A 15,465-nucleotide genomic window follows, 5' to 3' on the forward strand; every position below is an offset into this window, starting at 1 on the left:
TCATATTTCATATTTCCCGTAGCTGGGGAGTAGATTAGGAAACTTGCCTGTTAAAAATAATTAAAAACGTGAAAAAATAGGGTTTGGGGATTGAGTTGTTTTTTGTACTAACTGACTGCAGTATACTCCAAGAGAGGTGGATGATAAGGGACATTCTTGCAATCCGGCTTTTGGCTGACTCACATCAGAGATTATGGGCAGATGGAAGTTTTGCCAAACTCCCAGTGTTTCAGCAGGGTCATTAAGGCAAACAGGGATATTTGGCCTCTATTGGTGCCTCTTCTATGACCCTTTCTTTTATCAACGGTCGCAGGTGACTGGTTTCCCACGCTGCTTGTAACTGCACCTTGGCCCAGAACCTGTGCAAGACCATTTCTGCCACATTCAGGCATCTTCTGTTGGTGTGAGGGAGACTATTTCTACAACCACCTGCACTCGCTACAAAGCAGAAAAGAGAACTTTTTGCTTTCTGTTTCTCTGCCTTCCTCCTTATCGCTTGCAAGCTTGAATTAATTAAAAGATCAAAAGCAAATGTATTTTCTGATATTGAGAATTCTTTGTCATCTCACTATAAAAGTAAAGAACATGAATCTTGAAACATTTCCTGAAATGGATCTCACTACTTCCACATTACAGACTTTGACAGCCAGTTGTCACCTGGTGCCTGTTTAATATAATTTCTTAGAAATGGTGATTGCAAAATCATAGTAATATTCTGGACGTGTGAGTCGAGGTAGCTATGCTGGAAATTTTAAGTAGATGTTGCTTTTGAGGTGGATTGAGTTGAATACTTATGTTCCAATGTTCCACTAGAACATGAGCTAAGAGGTATTTTGCTACTTTTCCCATTGTGCTAAGATTTGCTGCCAGGATGTTTGTCAGGAAAAAGGTAAACTCTGAGCACACATTGATTCCTGTGTGACTGCCCAGGGTGAGGTGCATGAATTCATTAGAAGTTGTTCTCTCCTGAGCTTTGTTCTAGAACCTAAAGGAGGAACATTTAGGAAAAAAAGTCACATTCCTTGGCTTCTCTCTGTGTGGAGGGTTTGGTTTGTGCCTGTGTGGAAAATGAGGCACAATCTTGTTGAAATTGTTGCCTGTTTCTAGTTGCTGTTTTTCTGTATTAATGCATTTTGTTTTTTCTGGCAAATACATTGTCTTTTTCTGCAGTTATGAATAGCAATTAAGAAGGAAGAGAAGCATGCTTAGTAGCTAGCATCCTTCTTGTCTCTCTAGTTTTTTTAACATTTTGTAGTCAAGGTTTTCTTTAAACAGATTTTTATTCTGCAAGAAAATACATTACATCTCCAGTATATTTTTTTTAAGCAAAATCAGTTGAGTACTGCAAAACCAGAGATTAACATGCTCAACATTAAATGTTGTTCTGTGCAACTTCTCACATCTTGCAAATGTCTGTAAAGCAGCAAATATGGGCCTGAGCTCCTCCCCATTAAAGTGAGTGGGAGGCTCACCCTTTGATTTTTGGCACATCTCCATTGAAATTAAGTCTCAATTTGGCTGGATAACTTTCATCACAAAAGTAATTGAGCAAATGGAATTATTAATGTGCTTAAAAGAGACCGTGCACTCAGGTTTTCGGGGTTTTTTTTAAGTCCTGGAGAGGTGCAGTGTCTCATACAGTGCAACTGCAGTTTATAGTCAATAACTGGAATAGCGGCAGCTGGCACTTCCGCAGCTCCTGTGTGAACTGAACTTTGGTGTTCATTTGCAGAAGAAAGCATTTCTCTCCTAACTCCTTCCTCTAAATCTTCCAGGTTCTGGGATGAATTGCTTGTGCTGATGCCTGCTTCTAAATCGGCTTCATCTCCCTCACTTTTCCTCTGTAAAATGCTGCTACTCCTCACAAAGATGTAAAAAAACCAGCAGATAATGCTCGCAGTAAGCTCTGGTGATAAATACTGTGTGAGTCCTAAGAAAAGCTGTTATTTGAAGGAAGTCCATGATGACTGCTCTGCAGGTGCTACCAGTGGATTTATGGGACATGTGAAGCTTATGCTTTGTATTTTTCTAGAAGGAGAGTGGAGGAATTGACATCTATCACAATTCAAAAGGATGAGAACAAGCCCACAAAAAGAAAAGAAGACTCTTCTGACTTTTAGAAATCTTTATAAATATCATGTAATGTCATTTTCAAATACCTTGAAGGGATCATAAAACTTTGCTCTTCTCTGATCATTGTACCACTTAGAAGTGGAAAGGTATGAACAGCCATAACCCTGGCACATTTTTAACAATACTCAGGACCAAAGGGGATTGTAAGATGGAAGCTTTGATAACAAAAACATAAAGATGTCATTGTCAACTATCTCAAAATATACATGCTTGTTGTAAATGTCACATAAGCCCACAGCTAAGTGATGAATCAGAATTTCCTGTGTCTTCAAAGTGCTTCTTTTGATAAACACTTTTAACTCCTTCATGAACAAGTTACTTCGTGCCCCACAATTTGCTTTCTGTCCTTGTACTGTTAATCACTGAAACAAAAAACCTCATGCAACATGAGTTAGCTGGATATACAGGGTAGAATTTCAGTTATAATCTGCATCAAGGAAAAAAATACTTGGAAAGTGTTTGGAACTAACATGCATAACATTGTAAATCACTTTATTAGCAATAGTATGAATTTTTTCCTCTTCATTAAAATAATAGAAGTGGTAAACTAAACTAAATGTTGGAGATATATGGACTAATTTGTCGCAAGTAGAAGTCTTCATTCAGTGAAATACTTCAGCAGATGATTAGGATTAAGTATTTGATTGTGTCTTGGATCAGCTTAGAACACTCTGCTGAGAGGAAAAGAGATGAAAATTACATGATTGAGAACACCAGATATGTCAAGACAGATTTTGACCCCTTAGGCCCTGCCCCTGTGGTCACTCGTGGAGACAGGATAGTCATGATTGCAGTCAGGCCATTTCTGGAGAGCTGGAGATCCCAGAAGTTGAGATGCCTGAGGGTTTCTATCTACTGGCACTGCTAATCCCTGCCACACATGGCTCCTCACTGTGGGACAGGGAGAACGTACTGCCTGGTTTTATGTACATGAGGTAAATCCCATGGGCTAGAGAGGAGAGAGGCAGTATTTTGGAGTTTTTAAAATGATCTATCCACACTATCTATGAACTTTGTTATTACTTCTTCATGTCATCTCTTATACACTCACCTTTACCAAAACCAAGAGCCACCAATCTGTTCTGCTTTATGGTTTGCTCACATAAATTTGGGTTTTTCTGCAAAGCTATTGAACTTTTATTTGGGGTTAGAGATGTTTGTACTATTCAAGTGCCCTGCTATTAAATAGAATCATAATAACAATTTTTCAGTTGAGCTGCAGGTGCAGAAAACAGGAGCCATCTTTTGCCATATATTACTAAGTGCATTAGATATTCATCACTTATTTAAATCTGTAATCCTAGTAAATAAAAGACAATTTTAAAATTACAGGCTGGTGGGTATCCTAACTCAACTATTAAAAACCTGTTTGTCAAGTTGTAAGTCATTAATAATTAGTATTACAAATGCTATTATGCCTTTGATTGGGGAGAAATGGACTGAAGCTAGGATTACATTATTCAATTAGATTTAATTCCATTTGGTATGTGTTTTACTTTATGTGAAGTTCAGCCTGTAAAAGGATCATGGTAGCAACCATCCAAAATGTTAATTTGTGTATAGAGCAAATAGGATGCATAATAACTTCATCATGTATTACAGCTCTGTTGACTGACAGTGTAAGTGCTACTAGACTCACTATGGTTAATTAGATTTCTTTATGCACTGTACAGTAGCATTACACACAATCATTTATAAATGAGTTTATTAACATTTCTATATTCATATAGTGAAAGCACGTTAAAATCTTTTGCCTCTTTTGTACAAAAAATGTAAAATGCCACTAGGAAAAAGTAAAATAAAGTGAAATTCTAAGTCACATCAGTCTGTGAGTTAGCAGATCAAGTCAAAAGAACTCATGTATAAGTGGCCTGCTAACTGTTGAAAAGGTTACTAACGGCCTTGTATTTTCTAGATTTTATCTTCTGCCAGCTGACTAGAATTACATTCCCAATTTATAAACATTAGTCATATCTATCTGAGCATCTGGAAGTTCAATATTTCTTTCCCAATTTGTTGTATTTTCCTCCACATTTCATTCAATCTGTTAGCACTGCAATAAATCCATCTTTGCATTTATTTCCCAGTCTTTATCATCTGTTTCTCCCTTGTTCCTCATTAATAATTCCTTAGTATTATGGTCTTGCCATTGTGTGGATTTCTTCCTCTCTTCCTAAAACAATACTTGCCACCATGAAGAAAACAGCTTCGTAATGTGTATTTCTGTGGCAGTATTGCTCTGTGAAACACCAAAAAGAATACATTCTGTATTTCTGGCATGTTACACAGAAATCATCCATTTTAGAATCTCCACCTCTGGACAAGTCACTTCATCAATATCAATGTCAATGCAAAAGTAAAAGTCGAGATTAGGAAGGATATCTTTAAGATGTCAGGCAGAGAGTTCTCTGAAAATTCTGCCTGCAGCTGCTGTCCTGTCTGAGCTGAACAGTTCAGACACATAAAACAAACAGGAATTGACCAACAACTTTAAGTTACACCCATTCATTTCAGTTGTTTTCCCCTGTGCAAGGCATTCTTACATAAACTCACTAGTTACTTTCCCCCAGAGATCCAGGAGCAAGTGGAGGGCTTCATAATTTATCGGTGTAGTTGGGAATTACTTTGAAATTACAGTATTGTGGGGAAGGCTCTGTAACAATTTAACTGAGCTCTAGTGACAGGAATTGGTAAAGGGGACAACTGGAAGACGAGGGCAAGGAGGCAGATCTTGTTATTCCAGCCATATGTATTAATAGTGTTCCAGTAAGTGAAACATTTCTAGATTCAGTGTGTTTGGGGACAAAAAAAAAAAAGGCAGTAGAGGATTTAGTAACCCTAAGAGCAACCATTTTCAGTGTGATTCATGCATCCAAATCCTCTGGTTCTTGTTCAACACTCCTGTCTTCTTTTTGTCTCACCTATTAAATGTGTCATGCATGGTCCAGCAAACAGTGAAGTCATCCTATTAGACAGCCTTCTGCAAGGCAATTGATAACATATTTTTGTTGCTAAATTAGTTATAAAGAATTGAAACGTACCAAATTTTTTGATCTGAGTCCTGTCTTGTGATGGCTGATCATGTCCACAGTAGTACAGCGCAGGAGAGCACCAAAGTCTGGACTAGGAACATGTTCAGGATGAGATACTTCCTAAGTGCAAAAAGACATTCTGGAATTAACATGATAATTCCTTGCAAATTCCTATCAGTTCTTATCAGTTGAAGAAGGAATGACTGGGAGCTCAAACCTGTTGAAATGTCTCCACTCAAGGCCATTGGTCCCGATTTTTCTGCACTGAGAGAGTCTAGATGTGAGAGCATGAAATGTGCATGGAAGAGTGTATTTTTTATTGTCTGCCTAAGATAGGCTTATAAAATATATGTACTGTATATAGAACTTATATTTGCTTTAACAGAGATAAATCTGGATTTTTTAAAATTATTCTTCTTTTTGTTTAGTAGCTCCTCACCACTTTGCCTCATAGATGTGCTTTCAGAGATGGTGTAGTATTAGAAGATGTACCTATGAAGTCATATAGTATTTACATACTTAAATGTAATATGAGACCTAAGGCAAATCAGAATAAGGAATTACTATGAAAAACTAATTTCTGTGATGTTCTGGGAGCACAGATCTGATTTTTTTACTCATAAAGTGCAATATATATATACATATATATGTGTGTGTGTGTGTGTGTGTGTGTGTGTGTGTGTGTGTGTGTGTATGTACGCAGGAAAATATTTCCTAGGATGCAGTTAGCAAGATTTGGAAAAGGGAACCCATAGTGGACCAGAACATAGGAAAAAGATTTTTATCTCTTCATATAGTATGAGGTTAACCTTCATACTGCTTTTTACCCTGAAATAATTTCTAAAAAGTGGCCTTTTAGCAATACATTTCCATTCAAGTTTTAATTTTCAGCTGAAATACTAATTTTTTTTGTGAGGCTGCTTTCAAAAAATCAAATATTGCACAGGGACAACTGGAACAACTGGTGGGGAGCTGCCTGCATAGAGAAGATGCAGAAGGGATACCCCACTATAGTATTTTCTGGTATTATAATTAATTACCTTTTTCTTTAGCAGAATTGTCAACAATTGAGCTGTTAGATGCTGCAGGAAGTAAAGTTTTCACATGCATTCTATTTGCACCTCAGAAAAAGATTTCAATGAATATGCCTTGTAGAATTCATGTCCTTCATTCTTGAATCTGTTTCCTACAGACATTTGAATCATAGATGGTACTAATGGGCTTCTAGCACAAGACTTACTATTCTTTAGGAAAAGAAAACTGAAAAGAGCTCTGTTCTCTCTTTTTTTTCCTTTTCTTTTTTTTCCCCACCCAGAAAATAACTCAGCTTTGCAGAACCAACCTGGCTCTTGGTGCCAGGGAATTTTCACTCTGCTTGGCTGAGGCAGTTCTTTCACCTGTACTTTATTTCTTCTGCCTGCATCCAAGTCCCTTGGGGTAATGGGTTCAGAAGTAAAAAGTCCAGCACACATGAACCCCAAATAATTTGACACTGTAAGAAATACAGCTTCCACTGCTGAAATTGAAAATTCTGTGGCTTTGATCTGTTTTTCCCTGACAAACATTTGGTCAGTGTTCTGTTTTCTGGCAGTGTTAGGTCTTACTCGTGGAGTTTTCCTGTGGAAACAGGGATAAGCTATGTTTGTGTGAGCTGCCTCACCTCCAGAGGGATGCGTGATATTGACTGGGGTTCACTGAGACGTGTGATAACTAGGGTGCACTCCAGTTTGCGAATCACCTGTTCACCATCTGGGTGGAGTATGCTGGCCTCCAGGTAGGGGAAATTTGTTCCCTTCTGGAGGTGCTTAACCTCATATTGACCTCTGTTTCAGGTCAGGAGTTCTCCCCCGTGCCATCACTTCAATCTTCAGGTCATGTCATGCAGATGGCCTCATTCAGGAGCAGTTCAGACTCCTGAGACCTCACTGTGTGCATGGATCCATGGGCTGCCATGACCCAAGGCTAATGCAGAGCACCTGCTCTTCTTGAATCCTTCTTGATTCTTTCTCCAAGATGCTTTGCCCTCACATTTTATTTTTAAAATAGTTTATGCTGCCAACTCAGATTTTTCAAGTAGGGCCCTTCTTCACCTTTGAGTTCACTGCAGTCAGGTTTCTTTCCTCAACACAGTTGTTGATAAAAGGTCCCTTTTGATCTGGCTACATCATCACCAAGACCATTATAAGATTTTATAAACCATGAAGTACAGTGGTTACACAACACTTAACACTGATCTTCATCATGAACTAGACCTGGCACAGAGGTGGTGTAAATGAAAAACTCAATGGTCAGAGTACTTCCAAGGCCCCTCCACACTTCTGTCAAATTTAGAACACGTCACTGGGTTTGTGGGCTTCCCCTAAAGAGACTGGACAGCAGGATTAGACGCAGCAACACAGTGGGACTCTGTGGTGAGAAGACATAAAGATCTTTCAAAGTCACATTGGAGATGATTGCAACTAATGGATTTCTCTTACAACATGAGGAATGCTTTATTAACATTATTAACTAGCTGTTCTTAATTCGTCATTTAGCCTTCTGCCCCCTTTTATTCTTTATTCTCATTGCTGCATAAGTTTTCCCTTTTCCTTAAAATGCCTAACCCCAGACCTATGGCACTCCAGAAAATTAAAAATACATTAACTCCCTACTGCTTTCATTGAATTTCTCCATGAGTTTTTTGTTTCTTTGGGGCATTTTTTTTCATCATTTACCTTAGTGCATAACCTTTTGGGGAAATATCTCATGTTTTTTGGTAACTTCCCACTTGAAAGCCTTTCTAGAATTTCTCCAGAGCTTTCTAAGAATTTCTTGCTGTAGATTTTTCAAGGATGTTGCTGATCTAGAATTTTTCTAGGAATTTTGTAAAGCTTTTCAGAGATATCCCAAAGGCTTTCCAAGAACTAGTAGATGTGGTATCCCTGTCATGTTTACCCAGAATCCCTGCTATGTTACCTAAAACCCCACGGACAGTTTGAGCTTTACTGAGATGGTTACCTAGAATGTGTCCCTTGGTATCTCAGTCCCTTGGTATGATTAGCTACACCCTGTCCCAGCATATCTGTATTTTATCTTACAGTTTTAGGGAACTTTCCAAAATGCAATATGGTGGAAAAAATGCCAAAAGAAGTCCAGAAATTTTCCTATTAAGTACAATGATGATCCCTGTAATTGGTTATGGTAGAAAGATGATTAAAAGGGAGAAAATAACTTTTTTCCTTTATTTTACTAGCTACTAGACCTGGGGAAAAAAGACCAAAGAATATTGCCAGAAAGAAGAATCAAATTGGCTCAAAAGTTTGAGATGTCACAGGAGCTGAATTAAGATATCACCACCATGCTGTGAATATGGAGCTGCTGTTGATGAATGAAGTACTGATTGCAGACCTGGAGTCAGAGCAGAACTGCAAATATATCTGAAAAAATGAAAATGGCTCAAGTTCAAAACACATGGGCTTTCATTCACCTGTCACTCAGGATGTGACTTGAACTAAAAGCTTACTCTTCACCTGTAGCGTTCTGGTATTTTATTAAACATGCAGTACTCCAGGAACACTCGCTATAGTATCGAGCAATACCATGCAAAAGCACAAGAGAGGACTGAAATATATAGACAGAATTGAAGATAAAACACAACCATATTAAAGTCACTGTATTAAAAATAAGTAGGCCTGATTTACTTCTGTATCAGAGGTTCTTTACTCCACTTTGTTGGAATAATAGGGCCATGAAGTGTGCATATCTGTAATTACTCCTGCTGCAGAGGTCTTCTGAGCTGACAAATTGGTGCATTAAATGGAGCATTGTATAAATGGGAGTTGAGTTCTGTGTGGTGTAGATTGCATGTTCCTCTGAATTTCCAATACATTCTAAAATTAAAAGTAGGGAAAATGGCAGAGGTATCTCCCTCCCTCTGTGGGAAATACATGTATTTCAGAGTCAACATTTTGTGTATAGGGGAATTTCACAGGACTTCATTGTATACCTTTCCCCTTCCCCCAGGTTTGATCATCCACAGAAGAGTGTTGGAAATGCTGCCAAGTTGTTCTGTTAAAATTTTGTACCACTTTTTGTTCAGCTATGACTGCGAGAGAGAGTCAGGCTGTGCTGTCTTACCTGGTGTAGAACAATTCAGGGGAATGTCCCAAGATGCTGGAGGGAGCAGAGCAAAGAAAGGACCAACACAGTCCCCAAAAAATGTTAACCCTTCTTGTCTGGCATTGACTCTACAACTGCCATTCCAAGTGATTAATCCAACAATTGTACTGAGACCAAAGGAGGTTTAATGAGAGATTCCCTCTGCCAATCCTTTCTAGACTACAAGGCTGGCATACTGGGGCAGTTCTTAGGTATCAGAAGGCATGAAATACCGTGTGGAGTGTGTTCTCTACTTACATAATAAATAGCTAGCCGAAAAACATCCTTTTAAAATCGTGAGATTTCTCTAGGTGAAGGATGAGGTCAGATGAGCTGGGGCTGTAATGTAAGTTTCTAACAGGAAAATTGAAAAGCAGGTGAGGGAAACTGCCTTTCAAGATTTCCTTTATTATTTCCCTTTCTTCCTGGAATTTCATATCTGTACAAGACCCACACAACACTTCAACAGTCTTGCAAGTCTGTTACAGTGTAAAATGTACTGCTCTGCTCAGGTGAATTGTACCCAGTGTATCTGTATAGGTTAATGAAATCTAATCCTCCACTCTTGATAAAATCCATTTAGCAGTGACCAGATGCTTCTTTTGGAATCCCAGCTCCCCTTTGCTCCTATCTGTCAGTCAAGAAAGTTTCTCAGGGAAGATTTCCTATTTATCCTATTGGCTTTTGCAGCCCTGCTGCTTTAGGATCACTCTGAAAAAGAATTGCTGCAAAATGCAATAAAAAGGATTATATCTGGAACCTGATTGTCTACATGTTTTGGATTGCTTCATTCTGGGAGCAGGCTCCCTAGAGTGTATTTGATAATTTTAAACAGGATTACCAACTATATATGATGTTGTTGGAAAATATTTCCTGAAGCTCTTACACCAGTACTATCTTTTCAGTCTAAATATGGCTGCTCTGGAGTTTTTAACAGCAAATTTCACTAAGTAAATTATTGTGATAACAACATATTTGGGCAGACTTCTGGCAAAATGCAAACTTAAATGAGAAGAATTAACTCTCTGTAATTGGTGTTTATGGAATTTTAGGTTGTGAAACGACTGTGGAGCCAAGATGTACCCACCAAAAAGCTGGTGCTGCAAAGCACTTGATCATGATATTCTTTGCTGAATTACAGCCTGCGGCTAAAGAAGTTTCAAATTGAAACTTCACCTTGACTGCCAGATATAAATTGGTAGTTTACATAGAGAAACCTTTATTATTATGTTTTCATTCAAAAAATGTTATGGAATTAGTCAAGAATAATAATAGTGCCATAACAGACAGTCCTAGAAGATTATCCTTGATTAGAAATGTCCTCCAAGGTATAGCTTTTGGTATAAGCCTAATTTTAAAAATGGAGGCTTTGTGTTACTGAGGAATGTGTGTTTTTAACAAGAAAAGTAGAGCTGAATCACATCCTGCAAAGCAGTCTGAGATATGTGCAGTCTCCAACTCTGTAGCAGCCCTGGCTAGTTAGAAATGCATCACACAATTGTGCTGTCTCAAAAGGCAGCGCTCCTCTGCAAACCAGAGACAGTGGGAGCACGAATGGATGCTTGAGAGTACTTCAGTGAGGAGGAAAGGGAAAAAAAAAAAAAAGGATAAAGAAAATCCAGTCCCTGTTTCTCCTTCTGCTGGAAAAATAGTGATGCTGTGATCCCTGACCTTTTATTAACAAGCCAGTCCCTTGCAGAGGACAGTGATTCATTGCAGGGCACCTTATCTGCATGTGAGCAGGCTCACCCCCAAGGCATTCCTTTGTCATCTGCTGGAACAGTAGATGACAGTAGATTCCCTGCACCAGTTATAAAGTGCTACTTTATCCTATCTGCAATATGAAAAACCCTTTAATGAGATTTAGAAAATTATGGATAAAGCTTAGTTTGACTTTTGTAATAAAGCATACATTGACATCTCTAACTAATGTGCATTGTTGCAGTGTAAGCTTATAGAGAAGAAAGGGTGCATTATTTGAATTATGAATTGATGAAAGGAATATGATCCTGTATTTGAAGGTAATACAAAGGCAGAAATTTTCCATAGGAGTAAAAAAAAATAAAAATGTCTCTCTTGATCTTGTCAATTGCCAATCAAATTGGGGAAAAAGTCCTGCTTTGAATCAAACGTTGGACAGTCAATGAGAGGTAAGGAATATTCTTTATAAGGAGTGGGTAAATGGTTCCACTCTGATTACTCTTTCAGACAAAGTTTGGTGTGCCATTCTAACTATGTTTTTTGAATTGTCTCAATGGGAAGTAATCAAGCAGCTAAGAGACCATTTTTTAAAAAACCTTCTCAGGAAATGCTCAGTATCAATATACAGTCCTTTCAGATATAACCAAAATAAATTATATACTGTGTCTGAGTGGTTACAGTTTGAAGGGGAGCTTTTAATCTAGTAAATATAAGGTTGCTTTCTTTTATTTTTATGACATCTGGAGTTCCTTGAGTTCTGGATGATTTTCATTCCTACCCACACCTGTGTTTATTGCTTCAGAATCAAGTGTTGGATAGAAACACAAATGCCTGGTGACCCTGTGTGGGGCTAATAGCCTTGGTATTTCCCAGTCCTGATTTACAAATGGTCAGGATGTATGTAAATTATGTAAATGCCTTTGCTGTTTCCTCCTTAGTCCAGGCTATTTTCCCTTTGTTCCCCATCACAGCTGGTTAATTGTCACTATCCAATCTGGATGGTTCTCTTTAACTCTCCACACATAATTAGGGTTTCTAGTACAGTCATATTAAATATTTTATCAGACATAAGGCATACATGCATTTTTTTAGTGCTGGTGACCTGTAATGCGTTATCAAAAGCTACACCTGAACTGAAGGATCTAGGAACAACTCATAATATAAAGGTCCAGCCACACTTCTCCACTCTCCTACTTGGTTTCTATTCCGTGAACCTGTTTTCAGGGGAAAACCAAAACACACAAATAGAGCAAGAGCTGGGACTCAGTCCAGTTTTCCAGTTTAGGTGTGGGAAGACTGTTCGCACTGTGAAGTGTGCCTCCTTTGTCATTAAGATGTATTGACTAGAGAATGGGTATGACACATTATCAGCCAGGATGATAATCTAGCATCATTCCTCTTTTTCCACATTGTTTTCTCCCATACTTCTATTTCCTGTAGTTTCTTAATATGGATGCTTGATTCCAGGGGTCTTGGTAATGGGTAAAAATCAGTAAAAAAACATTTTGTGATCATTATACCTCAGATCCATTACCTGTCCCAGTAATCCAGCCCCAGGGTCAGTTTGTAGATTTTTCCTTTCACCAAAACTATGAAGGCTTGAAACGCAACTACCTTAACCTCATATTTGTTATTCCAATTCCCTTACTGCTTGTCAAAGAACATCCTCTTAGAGATCCCATTTTCAACACCTGCAACTTATTTTCTGTTTATTTTGCTATGTTACATAGACTAATGTAGCATTTGTGAACTCGACAAGGTGAATTTTTATTGTCCTCTATACCTGTAAGTCTTTTCAGGACTTCATTTTGAGGATTCACATCTTTTCATAATACAGCACCAAATTCTTAAATTTACTAGACAAATTTATGTGATGCAAGTGGAATCACACAGTGCCAAGTCTGTTTAAAGTAATCTGAGAAGTGTTCAGGGGAATCCTCCTGATTAAGAGAAAATCTGTGTCATCAGAAAGCTGCTGGAAGTAGCTGTTTGCAGCCATCCTTTCCCCTCTTTCTAAAAAGGTGAGGAGAGGGATTAAGTCTGGAGGAATTCTGGAGGGGACAAGGCACAAGGCCATAGGGATAGTGCTAATGGAGCAATATTCCCACTTTGCTACCAGCAACAGGCAAAACTGATTCTTTCTACAATACTGAGGATGTGGGAGGTGCAGTTTACTCTCTGTTGCCACTCTCCTCCAGCTCCAAATGTTTGCCCTGTTTACTTTTCTCCTGTTCTCATTATAATACATTCCTTTTTGGGGTTGAGTCTGTGTTTTGATTTAGTGATCTCCTTGGGCACCTTCTGCTCTTGCAAGTAATCCTTATTCATAAAAAGCTCATTTACAGGCAATAGGGCCTTAAATCTAATTTTTTGGTGTCTCTGCTGTATTTATGAAGAACTACTCTTGTGAATGAAATGTTAGCTTGTGGTAAACAATGGTAAATAATGCCAACAGCTACAGTGTGGTTATAGCTATAGCAGTCAAAAGAGCTGAAAACTCATCTCTCTGTCAGGCACTGTCATGTTTCTAATATGGAAAACTGAGTAATTCCATGATATTTGGAAACATTTCTCCCCCTAGCAGATGATGAATTTTCAAAGTAATGCTTAATTAGTCTTGTTACTTTTTAATGAACTAAGGAGAGATATTATAGAACTGCTAAAGGAGGATAAATCTGTGTATCAAAAACTCTTCGTAGCTAGGAAGCAGATAAAACAAAATCCCACTGCTTTACCTTTGTGCAACAAAATGCTTTAATCCCATTTGAACTGTACACTCAATATCAATACAGCACTATTTGGGTAACAGGGGACAGTGCAGGTAACAAAGAATGTGACTGGAAGACCATAAGAAATACACGTATTCCTTATTCTTGCTTGAAAAATACTGATGAAAATGGATGATTTTGGTAACTTTTGATGTGACAAATAACAGAATCATATTGTCATGAAATTGTAGCTGCTTTCTTTCAATAGATAGATAGATATCCAATCATTAATGTATTCTGCCTCTCCTACTAGTAAGATGGGAGGGTTGCCCTGGGTAATTACTGGCTGCCTTCTCTCCATTTCTGGCCTTCCAAAGTCAGCCAAGTTCAGGTGACAAGCAATTGAAGAATGCAACAAGCTATGTCATTATATTAACAATATAGATCATTAAGCTGTATAGGAGAGAAAAAATGTAATATACAGGTGGTTTGGGGTTTTTTTTCCTCTTTTGCTGTAGATTGTTCTCCCATTTCCAAGAAATAGACATATGAACAAAGCCCCCAAATCTGCTATGTCCCCGTAACATCCAGTGACCCTTCCCTGCTCTGTGGCCATTATTTCCACATTTAAGAAAGGTGCCTAACTAGCAAGATGGAGTGATGGAAGATTAATACAGTCCAGAATTCTTAGTTTTTGAAGGATCACTGAGTGGTGCAACACCTCAGCACACTTCATCCCCTCTGACCTTCCCTTCTTCCCATGCATAGTTCTGGGCCAGGTCAGGTGCTCACTTAGATGGAAAAAAGTACAGCACTGTTGGACACCTGTTGAGTCCTTCTCCTCAGCTGTGCTCCCCACCTCAGGCAGCACAACAGAGAAATCAGAAGGATTTTAAAGATGTTCATAGGTTGCACATAAGCACTTACAAGGCTTTGGAATTGAAGAGGAGCAGCATCACTTCAGCAGCATCTTGGAAAGTCATGGACAGGCACCTAATTTTGGTACAGCCATGCTCTGTGACCTTGCCAAGGCACTTAGCACCTGTGTTTCCCTATTCCCCTCTGTGTAAAATATTGCTGATGCTTATCTAGATTAAAGAAGAGGAGCAAGGATATGTTCATTAATTATTGTTGGAGGGTGTTCTGAGATCCAGTCCAATAAAAGTTTAGGATACAATGTTTTCCCATCTAGAACACATTTGTTTGGGTAAGGTAAAACTTTATATTTTACGCTTTTATGTAAAAGGAAAAAAGAGTAAAATGCAACTTGGGAGCCTAATTTTGATTTGCTTTGTTGTTATTTTTTAGTGCTTTTTCCTGTACTGTACCCAAGGCTTAATTCACAGAGGTGTTTATAAAACAGGAAAATATGCAGACAGGCACCTTATACAATTTGCATAAATGCTCTGGGAATCTGCTCCCTATGGAGTCAGGCATCTCATGTGCTTGGGTGGCTTCATCAGTCCCTAGGGAATGCCCACCTACATCCTTATGAGTTCAATTTTCCCTTGCAGTCTAAGCTGCGACTTCAGTATTTGCAATGCTTAAAGACACAAAGTAACCTTTCTTAAACCATTGTGAAGCCATTTTACAGCATATCCCTCACTATCATGTAAGATTTTTGAAATAGTTTCCAATTTGAAGTGTTAGGATGAGTCTTTATTAAAATGTTGCCCTCATTTCTTTTTGCACATTAGTCCCATTTTATTTCTGAATTGAATTTTATTGAAGCAAAAGACACTGACTGGCTCCTC

Source organism: Molothrus ater, chromosome 19 (genome assembly GCF_012460135.2).
Source record: "Molothrus ater isolate BHLD 08-10-18 breed brown headed cowbird chromosome 19, BPBGC_Mater_1.1, whole genome shotgun sequence".
NCBI classification, from domain to species: domain Eukaryota; kingdom Metazoa; phylum Chordata; class Aves; order Passeriformes; family Icteridae; genus Molothrus; species Molothrus ater.